Source organism: Poecilia latipinna, unplaced genomic scaffold (assembly GCF_001443285.1).
Source record: "Poecilia latipinna isolate Pla-1442-1.1 unplaced genomic scaffold, P_latipinna-1.0 Scaffold342, whole genome shotgun sequence".
Lineage (NCBI taxonomy): Eukaryota > Metazoa > Chordata > Actinopteri > Cyprinodontiformes > Poeciliidae > Poecilia > Poecilia latipinna.
In genome coordinates, this window is record NW_015112958.1 from 365,372 (window position 1) to 388,105 (window position 22,734).

Consider the following 22,734-nt stretch of genomic DNA (forward strand, 5'->3'; position numbering starts at 1 on the left):
AGTTATCACTCCCTTAAGCTACTCTCCAATACACCTTAATATCAAAATACATGTGACAGTCAATTTATTTAATGTCAGTTTAAATTATCTCATTGTTCACTAGAGCACACCAACTGTTTAATACCTAAATAAATAAAATAGTGACTTTACATTTTATAGGCTCAACAATTCATAGTTGTTATAATTGTTTTCTAATAAATTACTGAGTTACAAAAAATGCTGAATTTATTTGTTTAATTTATTAATTTCTACATATATTCATAAACATATTTTTGTTAAAGAAAAACTTACTTTAAAAAAACTGCCATATTTTACTGTGGACCTTCTCTGCATATGAAAGTGTTCACACCGAAGACGGTTTACCTCCTGAAGTCCAAATGTATATAAAAAAAACACTTCAGTCAAGTCAACCTGCAGCCTCAAAAGAAACTGCATGCCAAGCATTTCAGTGGCTGTAAGATTCTCATATTTCTTTGGAGAAAACCCACCTATAAATAAAACAGCCGAGTTATTGCTCAACCTGGACTGCTGAACTGAATCATTTTCTTCATATTTAAGCAGGGCAGCATAGTGTATAAGGCTTTATTTAAAATTGATATTATTTTTAGTTCCACATAATGGGAAACCCAAATTGCTTTATCAGCACTGCTTGCTTTCTAAAACATGTTAATTTATAGGGTAGAGTGGTCTGAAAACTGGACCTCCGCTGGAATTGTCCATGGGGTAAATACTGGATTTAATTTTACTAAATGACCCCAAATATCTAAAATGCATAAACAGAAATCCTACAGGAAGGGTGGACTGCCACTTCTTAACTTGAACTTGAATCAATGGATAGCTAATATGTGCTCCTGGAACTAATGGTCATAATTCATGGAGAATATAAGTGATAGATTTGATGTAAAATAATGTTTTTCCATTGAAAAACAGGATTCACATGAGTTCTAATAGACATAGGGATAGTTGCTTACATGAAGATATGACAAGCTTTTAAAATGTTACAGATTTGAAACCCTCAGAATTGTTCAACATATCAGACCTTTAGAATAAGATCCATTGAATAAGATATGAGAGAAAGTACCAATGAAAATAGTTTTATTTGGGTGTATAGAGCAGAGAGGATGGCATATTTCCATGCAAGAAAGGGAAATGTTTTTTTTGGAAACACTGGTTATCCAAAGCATATAATCTGATACTATAAACTAATAAAAAATAAATAAATGAAATCCCATCTAAACTACAGTATCCACCACTTTTAAAGTACATAATTGTGTCAAAGAAAGGCCTGAACTGCTTCCAGCATTAGCACTGTAAATGCACTGCTGCCAAAACTGGGACAGACACACTGAAGTGAAATCATGCTGCCCATCTCCGATATGAAAAATTACAAAAGGAATACTGGTGTGTTCAGTGATCTAGATTTGGCCTGCATGCTACATTACACTCCATGCTCTGACTCACCTTCTTCCATCCATGAGATTTTTGAGCTCAATATCTCTGCGCCTCGTTATCTCTCATCCTTGGTCCACAGTCACAACAAACTGTGATCAGAAAAATATACTTTTACAATGTATGACTTGTAAGCCGGGACTGACAGGGCACATAGAACATCAAATAAAAAAAGTGAAAGCTGAAATAAACTGGAATAAATAGAGCACGCTGAACATCAAACAAAAAAGGGGTTCTTTATTTTCAAAAAGAAAATTTTCTAGGAGTTGCAAAACTGAAAAATAAAGTTCAAGAAATGCAGCAAAAATAGTATTTTGTTATGTAAATGGTCTATTAGATACTAGTTTAAAATGCTTAACCAGCAACGGCTTTAGCAAAATGGTGAATTAACAGCGCTATCAACAGCATTGATGCAGAACATTTAACAGAAAACTGAACTAATAAGGACAGATGAAACGACATGACGTTAGTAACATCACTCCAGCTTGGCATGGGAACTAATACATTTTGGACATTAACTACCAGAAATGAAATCTTGATTCTTTAGTTATGTGGCCATAAAGTGGTCATCCCAACAAGTCTCAGTTCAAAACTGTCCTCCACTTCCGTTTTCTTAGTCAGAGTGCCAGCATACGTAAACAAGAGTTTGTTTCAACTTCCGGTACTTTTAAACCGCTCTGTTTCAACAGCGCCACATGCTGACAAAAATAAGGACTGCAACCTTGCAGGTGAAATAAAAGCAAAAGAGAATTTACAAAATATATTTTACAGGTATTACGTTTTTACCTGGCGACGCATACTTCATGGTTAAATAAAATGTAAATTTGCCAGGTGTATAGATCATTTTGGTATTAATCATAAACCCAGCTGAAATTTTGGTAGTGTGTGTACTTTAGTAATATTCAAAAGCATTGTCGTAATCAGGGGCGGGGCTTCAGGGAGGGAGCCCGGATGGGAAGCAGACTATAACTTGTGGAGTCCAAGCCTTTATCACATTTGATGAGAGCTGGAAAAGGTGAGTTCTTTCTTGTTGAGTATGTTGTATATGTAGAATTACATAACATGTTACCCCCAGTAGAATTAGGTTGCCCCTGTCATTGTTGACTCATGATTGCTACAAACTACAAGACCGACTGATTTTAGGGACATAGTGGGTGTAAAAAATTGAATAAAATGTTGTGCTACATGACTGGCTTTACTTTTACTCTTACATTTAACTTGATGACACGTAAAATTACAAGAGGATAGCCAATATTGTCTCCAAGTGTATTCTGGGTAAAACTTGTCACCAGCCGTCCACCAACGTCATCATCAGTCACTTGGTAACAGATGGTAAACTAGCTAGAGCAGTTTTACGGACTAAGTTAACATGAGTGGAGCGCAGCAAAGTGAAAAGGATGGAAAAAAGAGAGGAAAGAAAAGCCACAAATTGGACGCATATTTTGTCTTGGAGATGAACCGGACTTTTTTTTTTTTTGGCAGCGATTCAGACCCGCCAAAACTGCCAGCCCAGCGACGGAGCCGGGCTAGTTACAGGTAGCAACTCTGACATTATTCACAAAGTGTGAGTTAACTGTAGTCTGATTGTAAGTTGTATCAGCCCAGCCGCCTAGCTTACATCCCCTTTTTTCTGTCAGTGGTTCAGCGGTGATGTCAGGGACTGAAGGCATATAGGACTATGGCGTTTATAGTTAAGGTTTAGAGCCTCCTGGGAGAGCATCGTCCATTTTGTGTGAATGGCGGCGCGCGCGATCCGCGCCGAGACAAAGATCCAGAGGTGCACGAGATGCTGTGACGCGCTGCGCAAGCGGTCCGTGCCTCTGCGTATCCGCTTCAACGCGCGCTGCTGCGTGCTCGGTTCAACGCGTCAACAATAAACCTAGCTTCAGCAGTAGCTAGCTGCTCCAGGCTCTAAGTTGAAATTGATAGTGTCAAAAATGATCCGATCCTATCCGTGGTTCTGAACTGATTTGAATTTGTGTTGTTGTATCACTAGTGACCAGTAGCCTGATGTTTACTATATTTTGCAGACCATAGTTGGTTGCTATGAGGGACAGTGGCTCTATGTCTCCATTGTTTCCTCCACATGTGTGTCAGCACCAGGTGGTGATGATCGGCCTATTTAGGGAGGGAAGAAAAGTCTGTGGAATAAGGGATGTTAATGTATCATTCTTTCACACACAGCTTGATATAGTCCCATAAATACTGAGAAGCAACACAGCAAATAATAGCAACATAATGGACACTGACAAATGTACTGAAATACAGAAGGGACAATTAAATGCTGGAATTTGACTCTACTATTGTGTTTAAACTGGCTGTTGTCGTTTTGATTATACTCTAAGAGGAAAGTATATAAAACGGCTATGACAGTAATTTCAATGGGGTTTTCCACATTCAAAATTAGTATAAGAAGATCCTCTTCAAGATTATCTTTCACAGCTAGCATTTCTAGCCTTGAAAACCAATAATTATAACTTATTGAAGCTATTAAATATTTTACTTATTTTTGGCATTAAGTGAGGCTTAAAAGAAGCACTAGTTTTGCTTACTGCTATTATTTTTATTTAGTTTATTGCAAAATGATAAAAATATTTTTTGGCAACTAGCATAGTAATAAATACCATAGACACTTAAAGTGATCCAAAATTAGTTGGAACAACATACTTTATTGGGGAAAGAAATTTAGATTCAAAAAACAATACAGTGAAATACTGTAAGCTGTTGGGTTTTTATAAACTGAAATAAAACTTTATCACATGGATCAGAAACTTGTAAACAGAACACCAACACAACACTGCTAAACATGAGGCTGGAAACAGGAAGTAAAGAGAACTGACCTGACTTATCAAAATAAAACGGGAAAACACCAACAAGAAACTCATAAACTGTTAACAGCTTTGAATGCAAGAAGCAGAAGAAACACAACAGAACAAAGTCCAAAATATGGAATCGCATACCGTAAAGCACCTTGATTTATTGAATTATTTTTTATTTTTTTCACATTCATTATTTATGACATGTCCTGCCAGATTTTTTTGCAGTCACTTGATTAACTGGTCTGGGTTATAGAGCCCTGTGCAGGAGTGAAGTACACGCACGCGTGCGCACACACACACACACCCATAACAGCTTTTATTGAGAGTATGCTTGTCATCTCATTTACTGTATGCCTCCTGTTACTCTCCCTGTTTGGCAAAAAAGTTTTGCACAGATTCAGCAACACTATAGAGTTTCTACAGTGTGCTAATGATGCACGACAAAACTATATACACTGTCTAAATATTTGTTATGCTACACATATATTATATAATTGCTTCTAAAATACACCGATTTGGCTTGAAATTTGTCATTTTTTCATGTTGTACCACAAAACTTAAATATATTTTACATGGCCTCTAGGTGATAGACTAACAAAATTATTGGTTTGAATTTCATACATAAATTGAAGTCATAACATACCATACCGCTTTTTGTATTTACTTACGTTATCTTTGTCTAATTTCTTCACTATCTGTGCCACAATGTAATCACTATTAGCCTCTCTATGTAACATGCATCCACTGTTCTTTTAATGTTTAAAATTTCAGTTTTAGTTTACACAACTTTTTATATATATTTTAGTAATATTTTAAGTGTTCTGTTATAAAAATTCACATTGAGAAGTGTCATTTTGAGCCTCTCCTCTTTTCAAGACATTTTGTGATACTAATAGTGGTAACACTCCAGATTTCCCTCTTCAGCAGTTTGCCAACTGCCATGACTTCTCCCTGCAGCTCTCAGTTAAACGTCTCAGTAGGCTTCAAAAGAGTCCGGCTATTTTCTGCTCATCCTACACTATCTCAATAAAAGGCTCCTTCAACGCAACAGTACTTACTGAGTCTGGGTTAGTGTGTCTCCATTTTGCATGTGCGTGTGTGTGTGTGTGTCTGTCGGACATATTATTAAAGACTCTTATTGATCAGAGGGTGTTTAGTTTCTCGGTGGCTCCCAAGCGATAGGCTCGTTTCCATGGTAACGTAACAGGAGCTACGGCCTTGGTTGCAGCTCCAGCTAAATGTACACACACACACACACACACACACACACACACACTGGAGGAAGACAAACAATAAAAAGGTTTTCAATCTATAGCCATTTGTTTCCACAGAAACCCAGTAATGTATAGTCATAAAGTACCACTTTACAGTCGGGAGCATCAGACTCAGCAACTTATTAAAATTGTTATATTATCTATTTAATTTTAAGAGCTCATCTTATTCAACATTGATACCTCAATCTAACACAGAATTTTCATCTGTAGTCTTTGGCAGGATGGAGACATAAAAAAAAAATAATTGCAAAAGTCATAAACCTAAACAATTTCTAATTTCTAATTATTGGACACTCAACAATAAAAACATTGGACAAAATTCAACTAAAAATTCTAGACTAAACATGCTAAACTGTTCTTTTTTTAGCTTACAGTTTGGTTTTCTATTAACAATTCCGTTAATTCCACCTTACAACCAGCAAAAACAGACAATAATTTCCAATACTGAATTCAAGTTGTGCTTATGAGGAACAGAGATTAATTTCCCTGTTTTTAAAGTTCGTACAAAGATACCAACAAACTTGCTGAATTGGCTGCTGGACAGAAGCTCTCCCACAGCTTGAGTTTGTTCTCCTATGTGTTTACGCCTAATTTGGTCTGTAATCAATGTCAGGCACTTGCTTCTGCACACTGCAGCACTCTGTGAGAGTAAGGTGTATATAAATGTGTGTGACCTTAATATGGCAAACAAGCACCAACCGGTAATTTTGTTCCTGCTTTTGCACTGGATTTTACCTAATCTAATTTGAACAAACAAAAACAAGCAAAGTCATTTTTTTCTCCTTTTCACATCCACACTATATGTTGTTTGTGGCTTTCTCTCTTGTCCTGCATTTTTATTTTAACCCTATTCTTTTTGTAAGCTCTTGGATCCATCAAACAGACTTCATGATAGTTGATGAGCTATGAACTATGAGCTGGGTTAAACTTGAAAGAAAAAAATTTAACACATTTATAATTTGAAAAATAGCGAAGACATTTAGACATCTAAGCTCAAACTAACCCTTGTTTGTCCAGGTTCTATAAAAGTTTGTTAATAATTCTAAATATCTGTAAACCAGATAACAATTTGCATCCTTGTCATATAAGTATTTCAAATATGTGAAAAATTAAACTGTGAATTCAAGAATCCTTTTCATAATGGCATGAGGTTTAGATTTTCATTGAGTTAAACATCCATAGCTACCTCTACCAATAATAACCAAAAGCCTAGAAATTCAACAAATATATGTCTATAGGTTCTTTAGCTTGGTTTGCAAAAACTAAAATATTTATGTTTAGGGTGTACATTTACACAAACCCTCTTATTAGGCAACTTTCCACCTGCAGAACCATTGGAAATCCCAAGTTTTTACATCACTGGTGGTCCTGTCAGTGGTGGAGTCAGCAAAGGCATACAGCTCATTGAAGGATGGCCCCCTGAGAGTCAGCTTGTGCTTTCAGCTGGGAGGCTACTAGGTATATCAAATCTCCTCATATAGCAACTCTGGGCTGTCTGAGACAGCTCACAGTCTGTGTCTAGCAGGTTTGTGTTGAGGTTCAATCTCACAATATCATTAATGAACAATGTAAGAGCAATGCATTCCTTCTGAAAGTTGCCTCCACATACAGAAATGTGGCTCTGAGAGCTGCTGCTGGAGTTCCTAGCTTGCACAGTTCAGATGTTGTGGAACCCATGAATGTGTGAGTGTGAAATTTCTGCGCTGATGTTGGAGCCTGTGAACTTGTCTGCTTAATTACATACATTTGCAACATTAGATTATGCATGTGCAGCTCCAAATTATAATGAATTATAGGAACTGTAACTTCATTCACTGAAATCTCAGACAGGTTACCAACTGCAGAATTACTTTTTTCTCTGATATAACGGCCTCGCACAGGAACAAATTCATGAAAAAATAACACGCCTGTACTGGGTGGGATTCATGCTGATCTGCTGCTATAAATAACTTAGCTTGGTAGGTTGTCTTGGCAACCAACAAACTGATACCAGAATGGGAACGTTCAGTTGCTTAAGAAAAAAAATAAATAAAGTCATTGTGGGGATAAGTAGTGAGAACAAAAAGCTGCAAAGGAACTTTGAAAAGTTGAAGAAAAACCTAAAATCTGAAAGATAATAAGAGTCTCTTTGAAGTCTGTAGAGTGGACAAATAGTGACGAAATAACATGATTTAAGAGAATACTGAGGAAATGTTTGAGGGAATAAAGGTGTGAAAAAAAAGTATTTATTTTTGCTTCATCATAGAGAGAATACGGTGTCCCTTTGTGGGGAAAGGCTAATACATTTTAGTAAAGTATTAAGTGCTATATTATTATGCTACATAAACAAATTTCATGGGGGACTTTTCTAGGAAAGGAAAGTTTCACCTCAGTCAGGTGTCCTAAAATTGTGAAATGGGTCATTTTATCATAGAAATGTGTTTTGTCAGGAAATAACCCTGAATCTTAATCCTGACACTGAAGATGAAAAGACCCGTCTCTTCTCACAAGATAGTATCTGCGCCCTGGGCAAAGATCAATTAAACCTCCTTGACAGCAGCATTAATTCAGAAAGCAGAGATTTTTTTTTTAGTTTTTTTGATCAATACACATTACCTTCAAAATAACATTTTCTTCCATCCATGCATTGTAACAGGCTGTAGATGAGGACAGTACTGACGCCGGACAAGCCTGCAAATAATCATGAAGTGTCCCTGGCAAAGGAGGACAGGAGAAAGAGACAGTCTGTATCACACAAACTACAATAAAGGAGACAAGCCTGTGCAGACCTAGGCTAAGCCTCCAGCTTTCAGGCCCTCACAATGCCTGTCTGCTTTAATATGTGCAGAGAGACATTAATGCTGACATGAAGCTTTAACAGGATCACAGGGAAGAGAAGCGTGCATGGGTCACAGCTGGGAAGCCAGAGCTTCCAGAGGGCAGGATTGATGCAGGAGAAGGGGAGGCAGGGGAGAAGGAGGTGATAAAATAAGTGAGAAGGTCAAAGAGGAGTGAGCAGCGGAACCAGGAGGCAGCTGAATTATGTTTGACGTGAAATGAGGAGATACGTGCGCAGGAAGGATTGGGAGAGGGTTGATGGGGATGTGGGCTTATGGGAGAAGAGAGGCCGGGGTGTGAGAAGGATTAGTGAGGCAAGACAAAAGGCCTGGGATACAGAGTGAGGTGGAGCTTTTCGTTCCCATCAGTCACGAATCATCACACCCTTTCAGCTTTTTCCTTCTTCGTTTTGCACTGGTCTGCTGGATCTTCAAAAAGCGTAACTTGAAAAACTCCTCATTATGTTTATTTATTTACCCTCGTAGGATTAGCTCATTTCTGTTTGCCATTCTCATTCGAAGCAGAACATTTTCACAACCTCACCTCTGCAGTTTCATAGACTTTTGCTAGTAGCTTTAAGACCTGCTAAAAGGTTAGCAGCAGGAGCAGCGAAAGCAATATATACATAGTGTAAAATACATCCAGAGGTTCCCAGATTGTGCCAAGCTCCCTCCGTGTATGCGTGTGTGTATTTTCAATGTTAACCAACAATCGTTGGGCTCCGGTATTTTTGACTATTTCTGCTTCAAGATTTTAACTCAGGTACTCAGCACAGCATAAGGATGTGAGTTTTTCTCAGTGGACTCTGCCCTCGTTTGACCTCAATGCAAAATGCATTTTGCTGCCAGAGGCGCTTTAACCTTATATCTCTCTTGATAAGGAAAAAAAAAGTGAGTTGTACATCAATTCTATGTACAAAGATATGTCCAAACAGGAGCTGGTCAAACACAAAAACACAATAGTCTCTTGTGTTTCTACATGCAATGTGCATATTGCACACGGCTCTACATGTCTTATGTAGTTGGATAGAGTTCCATGACAGCAGAGCGTGGACGTACAGATGAGAAAGAGAAGAAAGATGAAAACGGACACATATCACAAGAGTTATCGTCATTGTAATATTTACCAATGTTATCGCCATTGGAGCAAGTCAATGCATTTAGGCATCTAGAATGAGTGAAGACAACTCATTAAAGTCCAAACTGACCATCTGAATGTGTAAGAAGGGGCGTTAAGGAATCTTAACACTGGCATCATTGTTGAGTACAGATGGGCTGATCTGAGTAATTCAGATGAGTCACCAAGTTTTTTATGCACAATCATCCCTCAGTTTACAGAGGATGATCTGAGGAAGAAATATGTCCAGTGAGCGGTTGTTGCATGGATGAAAATTTCTTGCTGTCAGAGCTCAGAGGAGTTATGTGAGATGGCACTTCTGTAAGCTAAGAACAGGAAACTGAGGCGACAATTCAGCTAGGCTCACCTAAAGCCTGCAAACATAAAATGAACAGTAATTTTCTTAATAAATAAATTCTTCTACTTTCAACATTTAAAAATGCAGAATTCAGTCAATTAAAGATGGGTGTGCAACTTTTCTTAAAAATATATGCCATTTTTTTTTGTATTTGTTAAAATTATCAATATGTCTACATAGTAAAAAAAATTAGGAAGATGATCTTAGCACTGTCAATGACCCTTGATTTTATTAACGTCTTTGTTTTTCTGACATTCCTCTTGAGTAGTCAAAATCTTTACAGAACTGGCAACACCTTTACCATGAGAAAAGGTCAAACCAAACAACAAAATCAAATTTAATTATTAATCTAATTTACAAACTCATCTACATAACTAAACTGCAAAAATACTGTATAAATATAAGTGCAAAATAAAACATTTAATATAGGGCAACTCAAAGAAAACAGACAATACAAATAAGAAAATCCTCCGTTTGGTTGTGCCCGCTGATGCAATTAGTGACGTAACTCACAGGAAATGCTGGGCCGGCCCCTCCCATGCATTCACCTGTTTGGGCCGTGGCACCTAAAGCTGCTCTTAGGGTGTTTCTTGTTTGAATTCATCAGTCTATTAAAAGTGATCACAGGAAACATTAGTGCTGCTTGTGAAACAAAATTATTAGCGTACACGACGCATTCAACTTTGTTTTGTATGAGACTGGAAAACTGTATGTGCTGAGTCACTATGTCTTATGTTCAAAAGAAAGATATGATTTTTACCTGTTAGGCCTTGTCATGATTATGCTTTTTAGTAGCATAGCGATGTGATAATCAGATTTGTTTTAATGTACCTTGTGCAGTGAATTGCTTATAGATGATTTATGCTCACTGCAATGATGTCAATAAGTGTTTTTCTTTTTTTTTTCTTTTTTTTTCAAAGATGGTGCTCTAAACTGCATGTCTGAACTGTGAAGAGGGTTACATTTCTCGAGGTGAATTGTTTGCACTGACTGGGAACAGATGTTCGTGAGATGAACAAACAGGGTTATGATGTCAGCAGAGGGTGGGCCAAAAACGATCCCTGTGGCAACACTAATTAAGCTGTGCACTTTTTAAAGATAAAAATACACACACATATGCACAGCTTTTGAGAACTGGCTGAAAATGAATAATTTATTCACATTTATATAAGAAACCTAAATCTGCAGCAGCATTGTATCCTAATAAAGTGAGATCGCACACAGTTTAAGCTTCTTGGGGCTAAGTAACTGTAATTTTAATCTCAGCTGAAAACCGAGAGGCTGACCCAGAAAACGTCTCATTCAAAACGCAGAAGATATGAAGCGCTGCAAAAAAGTATTTGCTGCTTTAAGTATTTTTCCTGTTGTTGCTTTTTTTTTTTTGTCACATTTGTTTCAGGTTGTCAAACTAATTTTAACAAATAGCCAGAGTAAATGCAAAAAGCAATTTGAAAATGTTGAGTTTGATTATTGAGGGAAAAAGGCATGAAGAGCAAAAGTGTATTCCCAGATGATTGTGCTATTGTTTGCAGGACAACTGCTATTGAGTCTTTGAGGTGAACTCTTTTTTTTGCAGAATTGCTTTATTTAGGCCACATTGAGGAGTTTTAGTCAGGCAAGCCTCGGAGCAACTGATAAAACTGCCTTTTTCAGTTGTGGCAGGTCGGTTTAGATCGTCTTTTTTTTTTTTTTTCTTCCTTCAATAAAGGAAATAACCATTTCTAAACTGTTTCTAGTATTTACTCTTAATGTCTTTGCATGTTATGAATTGTGGCAAAAAGGCAAAAACAGAAAATATCTGTCAAAGCAGAAAGAATACATTTATGTTTCTCTTTAGCTCTTCATAACTGTTGAAATAAAATAAATTAATACAAAAAACACACAAACCATCACATCCTCCAATGCTGTTCCATACCCAGGCCTTAGGCTGGACTTTCAGATACCCTGAACATTCTGAACAGAGGAAAATACAAACTCGTATCTACGTTCCTTCAGTTCAGACCCAAAAAGGTGAGCTGGGCTACCTATTTATGTGATTAAATCATATGTGTTAGATAAAAGATGCAGCATTCTGTCCTATTCAATTCAGAGTCCTGAAAGCCTACGATATGACTCAACTCAAACAAACATGCACAGACTAGGAGAAGGAAAGAAAAAGCATTAGTAATGGAGTCTGCCCAAGGCAGTGAGGGGTTCAGCATAATATTAAAATGTTATTTTATTCAAGCATCGGAATGTAATATATTTTAAAGAAGTTTACCTACACTTTGAAAGAGAAAAACATCCACACCAAAAAGCTAACATATTGCAGAGCGGGTCGTATATGTCCTTCTTACGTGGATGAATAATGCAGACTCATATCTGCAGCAAATAAATAATAGAATGCACAATCATTGCTCTATCCTAACTATTTAAAATCTTTCCTTCCAATGCTTTCCTCGCGTTTTGTCACTTCTCGGAGACGTGCGGGTCAGTGAGCACAGTGCAAGCTCAAATGAGACGCACATCCAACGGCCACACATCGAATGCTGCAGAGATTCACGTGTCAGTGTGGAGGACACAGAGCCTTTAAAGTAAAGGTCACGGTCCAGAGCCAGTTGTCGTAAAGCCACAAAATTGACATGAACATAAAGTTTGACTGCAGCAGTTAATTATTGTTGCCATGTTATTTAGAGAAGCTTCTGCCTTTACACATATCATCAGGGAGATATTTGCATGACCTGAATATTTGCTTGCTGAAAGAGCCCAACGGTGGTGTGAAATCACGATTCTGTTGTTGCCAGTGTTCTGACTCAATCTGCTGCAAGAACTCAGAAACAATCACATTAGTGGGAAATAATTCCTGTTGATATAAAGGATGGCTTCTTGCTGTTTTTCACTTCTGAAGCTGGATTTAAGAAACTGCTAAAATATTGTTACAAAACATGGCTGTTTGAAATGATTTTTTTTTTAAACTGACTATACCATTCTACCAGTTTTTTGTTTATTTCTCGTAACAAATTGTGATTAGGATGGCAGCATATTTTTCTACCTCCAAACAGCTCTTTGCTCAGGACTATGTTCATATGCGAGCCATGTTTTATTAATATGACCGTACTTAATAACTCTATGTGCTTGAATCTATGTGCTTCGTGAAGTTGCCATTTCATTTTACTTATTTGATATTATTGTGAAAATGCACAAACACTTTTGCTGTGTCTTGCAAATGAGTTGCACAATGGAATGATGCTCTTGAAAAGTACTGAGCTGTCTCTCATTGTCACATTACAACAAACTTCAATGTATTTTATGGGATTTCATATAATGGACACAAACTTATGCATCATTGTGAAGTAGAAGAAAAATGGTTTGTTTTCAAAAACTTTTTTGCAAATAAAAATCAGGCAAATTTGCGACTTTGTTCTTAGACCCGATCGACTCCCCCATCATGTGCCTCAATATAGTCTAGAATCACCTTTAATTGCTGGGAGTCTCTTAGGCCTATTAAATTCAGTCCAATTGGATAGCCACATTAGTTTTCAAATCTGGCCACAAATTCTCAGTTAGATTTAGGTCTGGACTTTGACTGGACCATCCCTACAGCTAGATTTACTTTGAAGTAAATCAATCTATTGAAGCACTACCTGTATGCTTAAATTAATGCTGCTCTTGTCTAAAATCTTGTGGATCTTCTTCCCTGATTCTGCACTTCCGTTTCAGTTATCTAATAGTGTCAGCTCAGATACCCTGATGCTGATCTATTTTAAGCATCAGCTCTTGTTTTCTATATTTAATTTTTTATTAATGCAAAATATGTTTGTCTTTGTATTCCCTTTGAAGATGAACTGCACAACAGAACGACGATATGCTAATGCTTTCTCCAGCGACGAACACATCAAAGAGGTACTTGATTCAGCATGATGTCACATGACTATAAACACATGTGCAATGGGAGAACAACACGGATTAGTGTGACTGTGCAAGAAATGTGATGGGTGTTTTTCCTGATCATTCTGATGGAATGAGCAAAAGCATCTCTGTTTGGTTAAATACAATGGCATGGTTTAACATAAGGTTGGATATCCAGCATTTGATCTGGCAGCCTCTTAAAAATAAATATGAAGTAAAAGAAAGCTTACTAGCGGAGATTGTGGTGAGGGTAGGTGGAAGGAGCAACTTAAATTAGAAAGATAGAAACTTTAAAAAAAAAAGGATAAAAGCTGAAGAATCTTAATATGAAAAAAATATTAAATATGATTCTATGCTACAAATATTTTTCAGTAAAGCAGCTGTGCAATTGATCCAGCATGAAACAGGGTCTGTGAGGGAACAAAGTGGACATCAACTTAGAAAACTAAGACCATCAGGAAAACACATCCGCTTAATCATTTGAGGCCTTTAAAAAAAAAAAAAAAAACGCAGCATTTTCTTCAGGTTCTCTTGGAACTTTCAGTGCAGCCACTCATCAGGATTTTGTTAAAAAACAGTTAGGATGGTTAAAGTCTGCACTGTTTATTGATAACTAAAGTTGTAACACCAAGTATCTGTTAGAATCTCCGACTTTTCCGTTTTCATTCACGTTCATGTTTCCTCGGGGTTCCTGAGATCTTGCCGAATTAGTTCATAATAACTTTTTCGTCTTTAATGAATGCAATCATTTAAAAACTGAGTTTTTAATTTAGTCAGGTTATTAGAATTTGTTTGATCATCTGTAATAAGCTTTGTAGGGGAGAAGTCATTTTTCCCAGCACTATGGTTGTGTTACGTAGTTGTGGCAAAGGACTGGGGAGGATTGCACATTACGACAACCCGCTTGTTTTATCAGCCATTACCGCAGTATTAGCATGTTGATAGATGTAATAGTTGCATGCTCACTGTGGTCAGATTCATGGGTGTTGTACAAGTGCCTTGTCCTCATGAGAATGTGTTGTGTACATGTGCAGGCATGCAGTGGCTCACCACTCTCCATTTTAATGGCAATTCCAACAGAGCCTTTCCCATCCCCCTGTCGTCATGGTAACCAAGCCGGTAAGCGGACACGTTTGTCTCGGGGGCCCTGGCCTTCATTTTGAGTGCCACAGTTTTACACACACACACACACACATATCTACTACACTAACCTGTAAAAGCATGCTGTTATGAATACATTAAACCCACAAAACCAACATTTGTTTTGTGGATTTACTGTATACACACAATGTCGCTGTAATGCCTCCTCCTCACCATCTGAGCAGAGAGGTCTCCACTCAATTTTCTTTCTCCTCCTCCAAGCTGCTGGATTTCCCAGAGCTTGAAGGGTTTCCCAGCCTTGTTGAACAGATTTTTTTAGGGGGTTATAAAAAACATCTTGATTATGAGGTGACTGCTGTTTCTTTGTCATCTGTCTTCCTGTCTGTCCATCAATGAAGTGAAGCTGACATTTTTTGAGAACTTTGACCTTAATTATTCTGCTTATAGGAGAAAAATATAGTCAGCCCAAGTCAGCCTCATGTCGTTTAACAGCACTTTCCTTCGAGGTGAGCGCTGAATGACTGCCGAGTGTCTGAGGACAGCGCAGCAGATGCAAAGTCCAGCTGTTGGCCCACATGTCGGCCATTTTTATTGTAGGCCTGTGCATTTTTACTGGCAAGGAGTTACGCTTCTGGTGGGGCTGAATGGAGCCTCAACTTTAGAGGTAAACTCCAACTCTAGTTCTCTTCAGCCAGCATCCTGCAACTTTTAGTTGAATTTCTTCATCGGTTTTATGTTTATAATAACCTAATTATTTGACATAACTGTTATTAAACAGAAGTAAATATTAAAGCTGTTCCTCAACCTTCAAGGATTGGAGTTTGAGATGCCTGCTCTACTTCACTGATGTCTTTTAGAAAAGAGGCAAATTAAGGACTTTGTGTTTTTGTTGACATGTAACTTGCAAAGGGACAGGTGACAAACATCAAACAAATATTGGTCGGAGCACATGCAAATATTTATACTTTCATGTAGAATTCATAATCAAATTCTTGCTTTGAAATTTTAACAGATTTTTTTTATGCTTTTGTTCTGGGGAAAAACATTGATTTAAATAAATTAAAATGATGACCTTTTGTAAACGGTAAATAATCTGCACATTTCTCATAGATATATACATTTCTCATGAATATAAACAGTATTTACTATTTCCAGAAATATTAAGCAACTCCATACTGAGCTGATATATTTGCATGTTATAAATTATCATAACAAACTTTAAACTCTGAGATATCTCTAAGCCTCATCTCATGTTGATGTCACTGTGAGTGCTATAATGGAAATCACCCTGACTTGTTTGTGCACCTGCACTGAAAGAGAAACCAAGTTCTTTTGTTGAATATTTTATTTCTCTTAATCACTTATATTCCCAGTTAGGATGTCAGCATCCTTCATTGTTACTCGGTTCCCGACCAGGATGTTCATGAATTGTTCATCATCACTGTGGTAAACAAACTTATTTCCACAGCTGAAGTGGGTCATACAGTTGTATTTCTTTTTTCATTTCGCTGGCCTCATGAAAATTTTATTGTTGTGCTGTTTTCTTCCTGTTGACGGCAAACACTGGTATTGAACTGAAACATTGTTTTCATATGTATAGATATATATAGATATATATCTATATAGGTATATATACACTGCTCAAAAAAATAAAGGGAAATAACACATCCTAGATCTAAATCAATGAAATATTCTCATTGAATACTTTGTTCTGTACAAAGTTGAATGTGCTGACAACAAAATCACACAAAAATCATCAATGGAAATCAAATTTATTAACCAATGGAGGCCTGGATTTGGAGCCACACACAAAATTAAAGTGAAATGTTCCCTTTATTTTTTTGAGCAGGTTGCTTTATTTGTTTCTAAACTGCAATTACTTCTATTTCCCTTTATTTTGGACACAGACCGTTGTAAGAAGTTTGTGACTTTTAAAACTAACCTAAACTAATAATAATGCTTAACATTTGCAAAAAGACCACCTTCCCTGCTCTAAATAAACAGTACTGTATATTTAATAAGCAAGATATGTTATAGAAGTTTTGTCATATTATTTACTTTGGACACAATTAAATATTCAGCAATACTAATGAAATAAAAATGTTTTTGAAGTGATCCATTTTTATGAACCTCTGTACTGTAGTTTACTGTTATGTTTGCCTTTATCTGCCATCAAATATAATTTACTGTATAAAGTAACATGAGAATGCCTGATATTGTTAAAGGACATATTTATTTTTCTTAGATTTTTTTTTCTTGAAAACGTTTACTTGCTAATTGATTTAGTTTTAAATTTTGAAAAGCAGCGACCTCTACTGGATTCCTGCTGTCATTGCAAGTTTAAGTAATTTTGTCTGCAATTAAACAAGGATTTATGACTATATTGCTAGAAGATGGAGGTAATTCATTTACAACAAAAAAAATATTTTATCATATTTAACACAGCAACAACATGTGTAGAACAAACAAATTAGACAAATTGACAAGCAATGCGCAAAATATAGCGCATTTTTCAACCTTGCATAGATTTTGAAAATAAATTGACAGTACATTTAATGCTAAAATATCCCCACACCTTTGTACACGGCCTCCTGTGGTTCTCCAGTCAAAGTGCTCCAGTAAGCATTTCAGTCCAACGTAATTTACATCCCAAAGGTGTCATGGCTCAGCACCGAGACGCTACATACGTGCTGCTGATCATTTCACCACTTCTATTAATAACTACATGATGCAACAGCATCTCCATGTTGACGCCGCAGTGTTGGATCTCTTTGTGATGGCGTTTTATGCCCACAAGATGGCAGGAGTCGGTTGAATTTACGGGTCCCATTTGCAACCATCCACTCTGTGCTACACTGTCGGCACCTTCTAAAGCAGGATTATTCTAACTTTACTGCGCTGCTTCTAATAGTAAGGGTCCAGAAAGGGGATATCAGTTCATTCAGCTGGTATATTTGACACCTCATTCATCATTTCTGTCAGAGAGGTTTCTGTGCCAGGTTTGTCACCCGTCTTTCTGCCAGATCGTTGTCATGTCTCCTTATGTGAGCTCTGAGTAAGCTGCTCTACTGTCAGGGAAGTGATAGTGCAGAGAAAAACCAGAACCCATCTCATATCTTGAACAAACAAAGACGGTGAACTTGGCTTAAAGCGCAAATATTCTTGAGATTTTCTAAATATGCTTCTAATCAAATTTTTTTTTAAAGTTTCTACCTTTGGTGCAGATTCCTGAGGCATCTCAAATAAGCTGTTTGCAGCCAGAGAGATCTCCTTACTCGTTCAAATAAATGATCCAACTTAGGCAAGTCTTGCATTTCCAAAGTTTTATTCTTTGCTCAAGCAATTTCTGAAGCTCTGTGTAGCTAATGATTGATTGTAATTGGGAGCCACACAGAAACGGAAAACGGAAAAAAAAACCTCCCAGGAGATAGAAGAATGTGAGTTATTGATACCCCAAATCAAATTTAATTGAATTATTTTATTCAGACTTTTTTTCCCCACAATTTTAAGATTTAAATACCAAAGTTCACAAACTTTGCTTTGAAGATTTATTACAGGATACTCCAACTTAAAAATTCACAGATTTTAATAAATTGCTGGACTAAGACCTGGTACCAATGAGAAAGATGTGAGTTGTGTTTAGTGGTAATTTGTGGATCCTGCAGACGAAGCTCTTCAAGCTGGTCAGAGTAAATATTTTGTACTAAGCAAAGGACATGGCTTCAGTTAAAGCTGCAGCAGCTTTTGGATTTCTCAGAGTTTCCACATCAGGGTATATTTAAACCCCAAAGAAACAGAAGGTAGTGAATTAAACGTTCCTTGACACTGAACTTAAAAAGAACTGTAGAGACGTGAGAATAGTTTCTCATTTATCTTATGGGTATCATTAAAGGTTGCTTGATTCTGTTAAAAACATTTCAATGAGGGATTTTTTTTCCCCCCCTCTCTGAACAAATCTTAAAATATTGGTAGACAGTCATGTGTGGGGAAACTCAAATTGCTGTATAAAGTTGAACCAACTACACAAAGTCAGTCATGGATTAAAACAATATTTAGCATAACTCAAGTTTATTATTATTATTATAAGAAAAACATAATTCAGTGAATCAGTAACAATATTCATTTCCTTTTTGAGCTCAAAGAAAAAATTGGCCAACTCTCCCACATGCTGTCGGGTTTGTGTGTGTAAATTCTTACAATAACGTTATATTAAATTACAGCTCACAAAGGGTTTGTAATACACTTCAAATGACTAATCGGCTTCTGGCGGTCTTGTAACACTCAACCTGCAGAGTCAGAACGAGTGTGTGTGTGTGTGTGTGTGTGTGTGTGTGTGTGTGTGTGTGTGTGTGTGACAGAATATGTGAAGGGTGCCTGTGTGATGCCCATTTAAGGTCACTACCAAAACTTGTGGAGCAGCCTCTGAATAACTGGCATACCAGGCAACATGATAACCAGCTCAACTCGGACTGTCAAGAAAGGAAACGGAGATAGACAAGAGGCCACACGCAGGGGAGAGACATGCTGAGGAGAGCTTGTTAAAAGTGTAAACATAAATGTGAGACAGTGAGGAATGTGAAACATCTTGGGACTTTTATGAGAAGTGGCCTCTGCCATGTGACTCGAGATGAGACAACAGGAAAGAGCAACTGTTGCAGAAAGCATCGATAAAGACAAGAAGCTAAACTGATAGACGTGTGTGTTTAAAAAAAAAAAAAAAGTAGGTTCTGGAAGTCATAATAAAAAGGAAAAAACTTACAGATGGTCTTCGCCTTTCCCTCCACCCTTCAATCAGTGCAGCTAAGCACTCCGGCAGCAGGTTACAGACCCCATTAAAACACTGCTGAGCTTCTTGTTTGGACAACTATCTGGAGCCAGATCCCAAAGACTAAACAGCTTTCAGCAGGTCTCACTTTCAGTAGCGACTGGAGTCTTGCTGGAATTTATTAAAGAAAATAGATAACATGCCTGAAGCCTTTAGCTTCATGAGCTGCAGGCTTTTGTTTTTACTATAACCTCATTTTAAAAGACATTATGACAAGTCTTGTTTGTTTACAGAAAGCTTGCACTCCCATCAAAACCTCATAGTACAACATTCCGAGGTTAGAAATAATGACAAGAGATAATATAACCATGATTTTATCCACATTTTCTCTGAGCCTCCATGAAAGTCACTTCTAACTGCTCAAACCATAATTATATTTGGATACATCCAAGATTTTTATTTAAAGTTCTTGTTTTTTTGTGGTCCTTCTTAAATAGGAATGGTGGAAACTAGTAGTGATTAGCCTCATGCACATCAGATTTAGAGAGCATGCAGTCTCCAGAATCTCTTAGACTATCCAAATAACATCAGTTTGCTGCAAATTTAGAAGAAAAAAATCTCTAGTACTCTCTACTCTCTACTTTGTGTTCTTGGTACTTTACCCAGCTTATCGCTGCTGCATTTCTGTCCACCCAGTGACACTACCCTAATGGAAATGATATTTGACATTTCACTCCTCATTTGGGAAGTTTCTGCACCTCCACCTTAACTGCGGAGGAAGTTATTTGAATCAAAATCAGCTTTATTTGCCAAGTCTGTGTACAAAAACAATTTGACTTTGGTTAAGCACTTAGTAAACACATTTTTAAAAATATACTTCCTCTGAGGTGGCTTCAAATAGCATCTGTAGAGCTAACTTTAAGGCCAGAGTCTAAACTGTTTGTATCCAGGATATGTGTGGTCTGCTGAGATTGTAGCTGCTCTTTTCCAGGCCCAAGTTCTGGATGGAGGGACAGCCAGCCATGACCCCTACGTGCAATTTGGAGATGTGAGCACATTTGCCCCATTTAAGAGCTCTGTTCTAGAGGGACCATTGCATATTCGTCCAGTATTCATAATAGAGAGATATTTTATAGCTTCTTGCTGATATCCTTATTGCAGCCAGATGAGTGACAGGGACCCTACGCAAACAGCTGCCATGGTGACAGAGGTTACCATAAATTTGGTTACTTAGACCAGTGTCGTACTGGTGGGATGAGGTTGTGACCTTAGTAAGAGGCCAAAGGGGTCAAGCCTGCTTCATACTCTCTGATAACCAAGTTATCAAAAGAGCTTAACCTTCAAAAATGGGAACTGGATCCTCTAGTGTTGGGACTTGTTTTTGCTTCTTAATGACTTTGATATACTGATCATCTTCAGTGTATCTTCTCTGGCCCAGATATTTCCAAACTATAATCCGGGTTTTTGTTGCTTTTGCAGTTTTTTTCCCTTCTGGAGACACTTGCAGGATAATGACGCTCTTTTACCTGCTTCAGCCGGCGTCTTCACAATGCCTTTTGCTTTGCTTCTGGGTTTGAGAGATTTCACAAATACACGCACACGCACACACGCGCGTGCACATAAAAAAAAGATACTCACACAGCACCCGTCTCTTTCCTGAAACATATGAAACAAAATTGCACGTGAAATACCATCAGGTTTCTGGAAATTGTGACCAAGCATGAACCAGACTTGATGAGATTGTCACTTTTCTTCACAGTACTTTAGCTGATTAGATTTTTCCATGATTTTGCACTTTAAAGAGTATTTACAGGCTGATGCATTTAAAACACATTTATACACATTTGAAATGAATTCTGATGCTGTGAATTAACCAATCAGATGCTTGTGGAAAAAAATCATGCCACCGTTTGGGGTTTCCCAAGTTGCTTAAAGGCATAGTAACTATGGTTTGTAAGCTTTTTTTGAAGAAAGCAGTCATTCATAAGCTCTAAAAACATCCTTCTTAATATTCGGGTATTTAGACAACAGAAATCATTTTGGTAATCTTAAATTATGAAAAAAGTTCATGTTTAACAATAAGGAAAAAATTGTAGGTCTTACATAAGCTCAGTTCTATCTGTGTAGTTATTTTCTGACCACTTTTAGATCTGGAGATTTCATTGTGAAGTTAATCTTTTTCAATTTTTATTAAAAGGTGATTTCTCTTCTCTTCCTCTTTAAAAGAAACTCCCTCCACCTCAGAGGGGAAAGGTTGTTCTCCAGTAAGCAGGTTGGCCACTCCTTTCATTACAGTGCAACTCCCTAAAGCCTCTCTTTCCTTCTGATTCTCTGCTGCATTTTGGCCATTTTCTCTTTCTGTCCACTCTCTCTCGTCATCTGTTTGATCCCTCCTTCTCTGCTCTCCTGCATTTCCATTGTTATCTCTTTTTCCTTTTTTTTTTTTTTTGCAAAACCTCATCTCAGTTTATATATTCATATTTTGTTTCCTCTTCTCTCTTTTTTTCTTCTCTTCCCTTTCTCTCTCTCTCTCTCTCACACACACACACACACATGTGCACACACAGTAACATGCTTCCACCCATTTCTTCCTCCTAGTGGAGTGAGGTGATGCAGGCACAGCAGCAGCTGCTGCTCTGTCACATCCATAACCACCATACACCGAAAAGGCAGGAGGAAAGGAGGAGGAGGAGGAGGTAAGAAGGTGGAAAGGGAGGAGGAAAAGAAGGAAGAGGAGGACACAACTCTGTCAAAAGGACACCAGGGGACAGAAGTACAAGAAGAGGACAAGGAGAAAGGGAGGACAGCAGAGGGAGGCGGGTTGCTGCAGACATGTCAAACGCACCTTTGCAAAGGAACGGCTCTGCCAAAGCCCCGTGAGTAGATCTTCTTTATCTTTCCATCTCTGTCTGCTCCCCGCCATCACTCCTCTCCCTGCCCGCATCCCTCCATCTGACAGGCTGAGTTGTCATGGGAACGGGAGCTCCGTCATGGTGAGGCTGCAGCTCAGTCATGACTGGAGCGGGGACACGCGGTACACCCTGTACACTCCTCCCTCTTCTTACTGCATCCCTCTTTCTTCCCCCCCCCCCCCCACCCTCAGTCGCCCTCACAGCTCTCCCTGGAAACATCTCACCTCGCTGCTCA

The 22,734-nt window shown here is 37.8% G+C and overlaps 1 protein-coding gene across 1 annotated transcript in view; it reads right to left on the reverse strand.

Annotated features, from left to right (window-relative positions):
* The window catches only part of plppr1 (phospholipid phosphatase related 1), a 75,488-nt gene extending 52,946 nt beyond the window's left edge, over positions 1-22,542 (reverse strand). The window contains exon 1 of the mRNA XM_015035645.1: positions 22,433-22,542. The gene's annotated coding sequence lies outside the window, so the exon portion shown is untranslated. The remainder of the gene's footprint in view (positions 1-22,432) is intronic.
* Between the last annotated feature and the right edge of the window lie 192 nt (positions 22,543-22,734).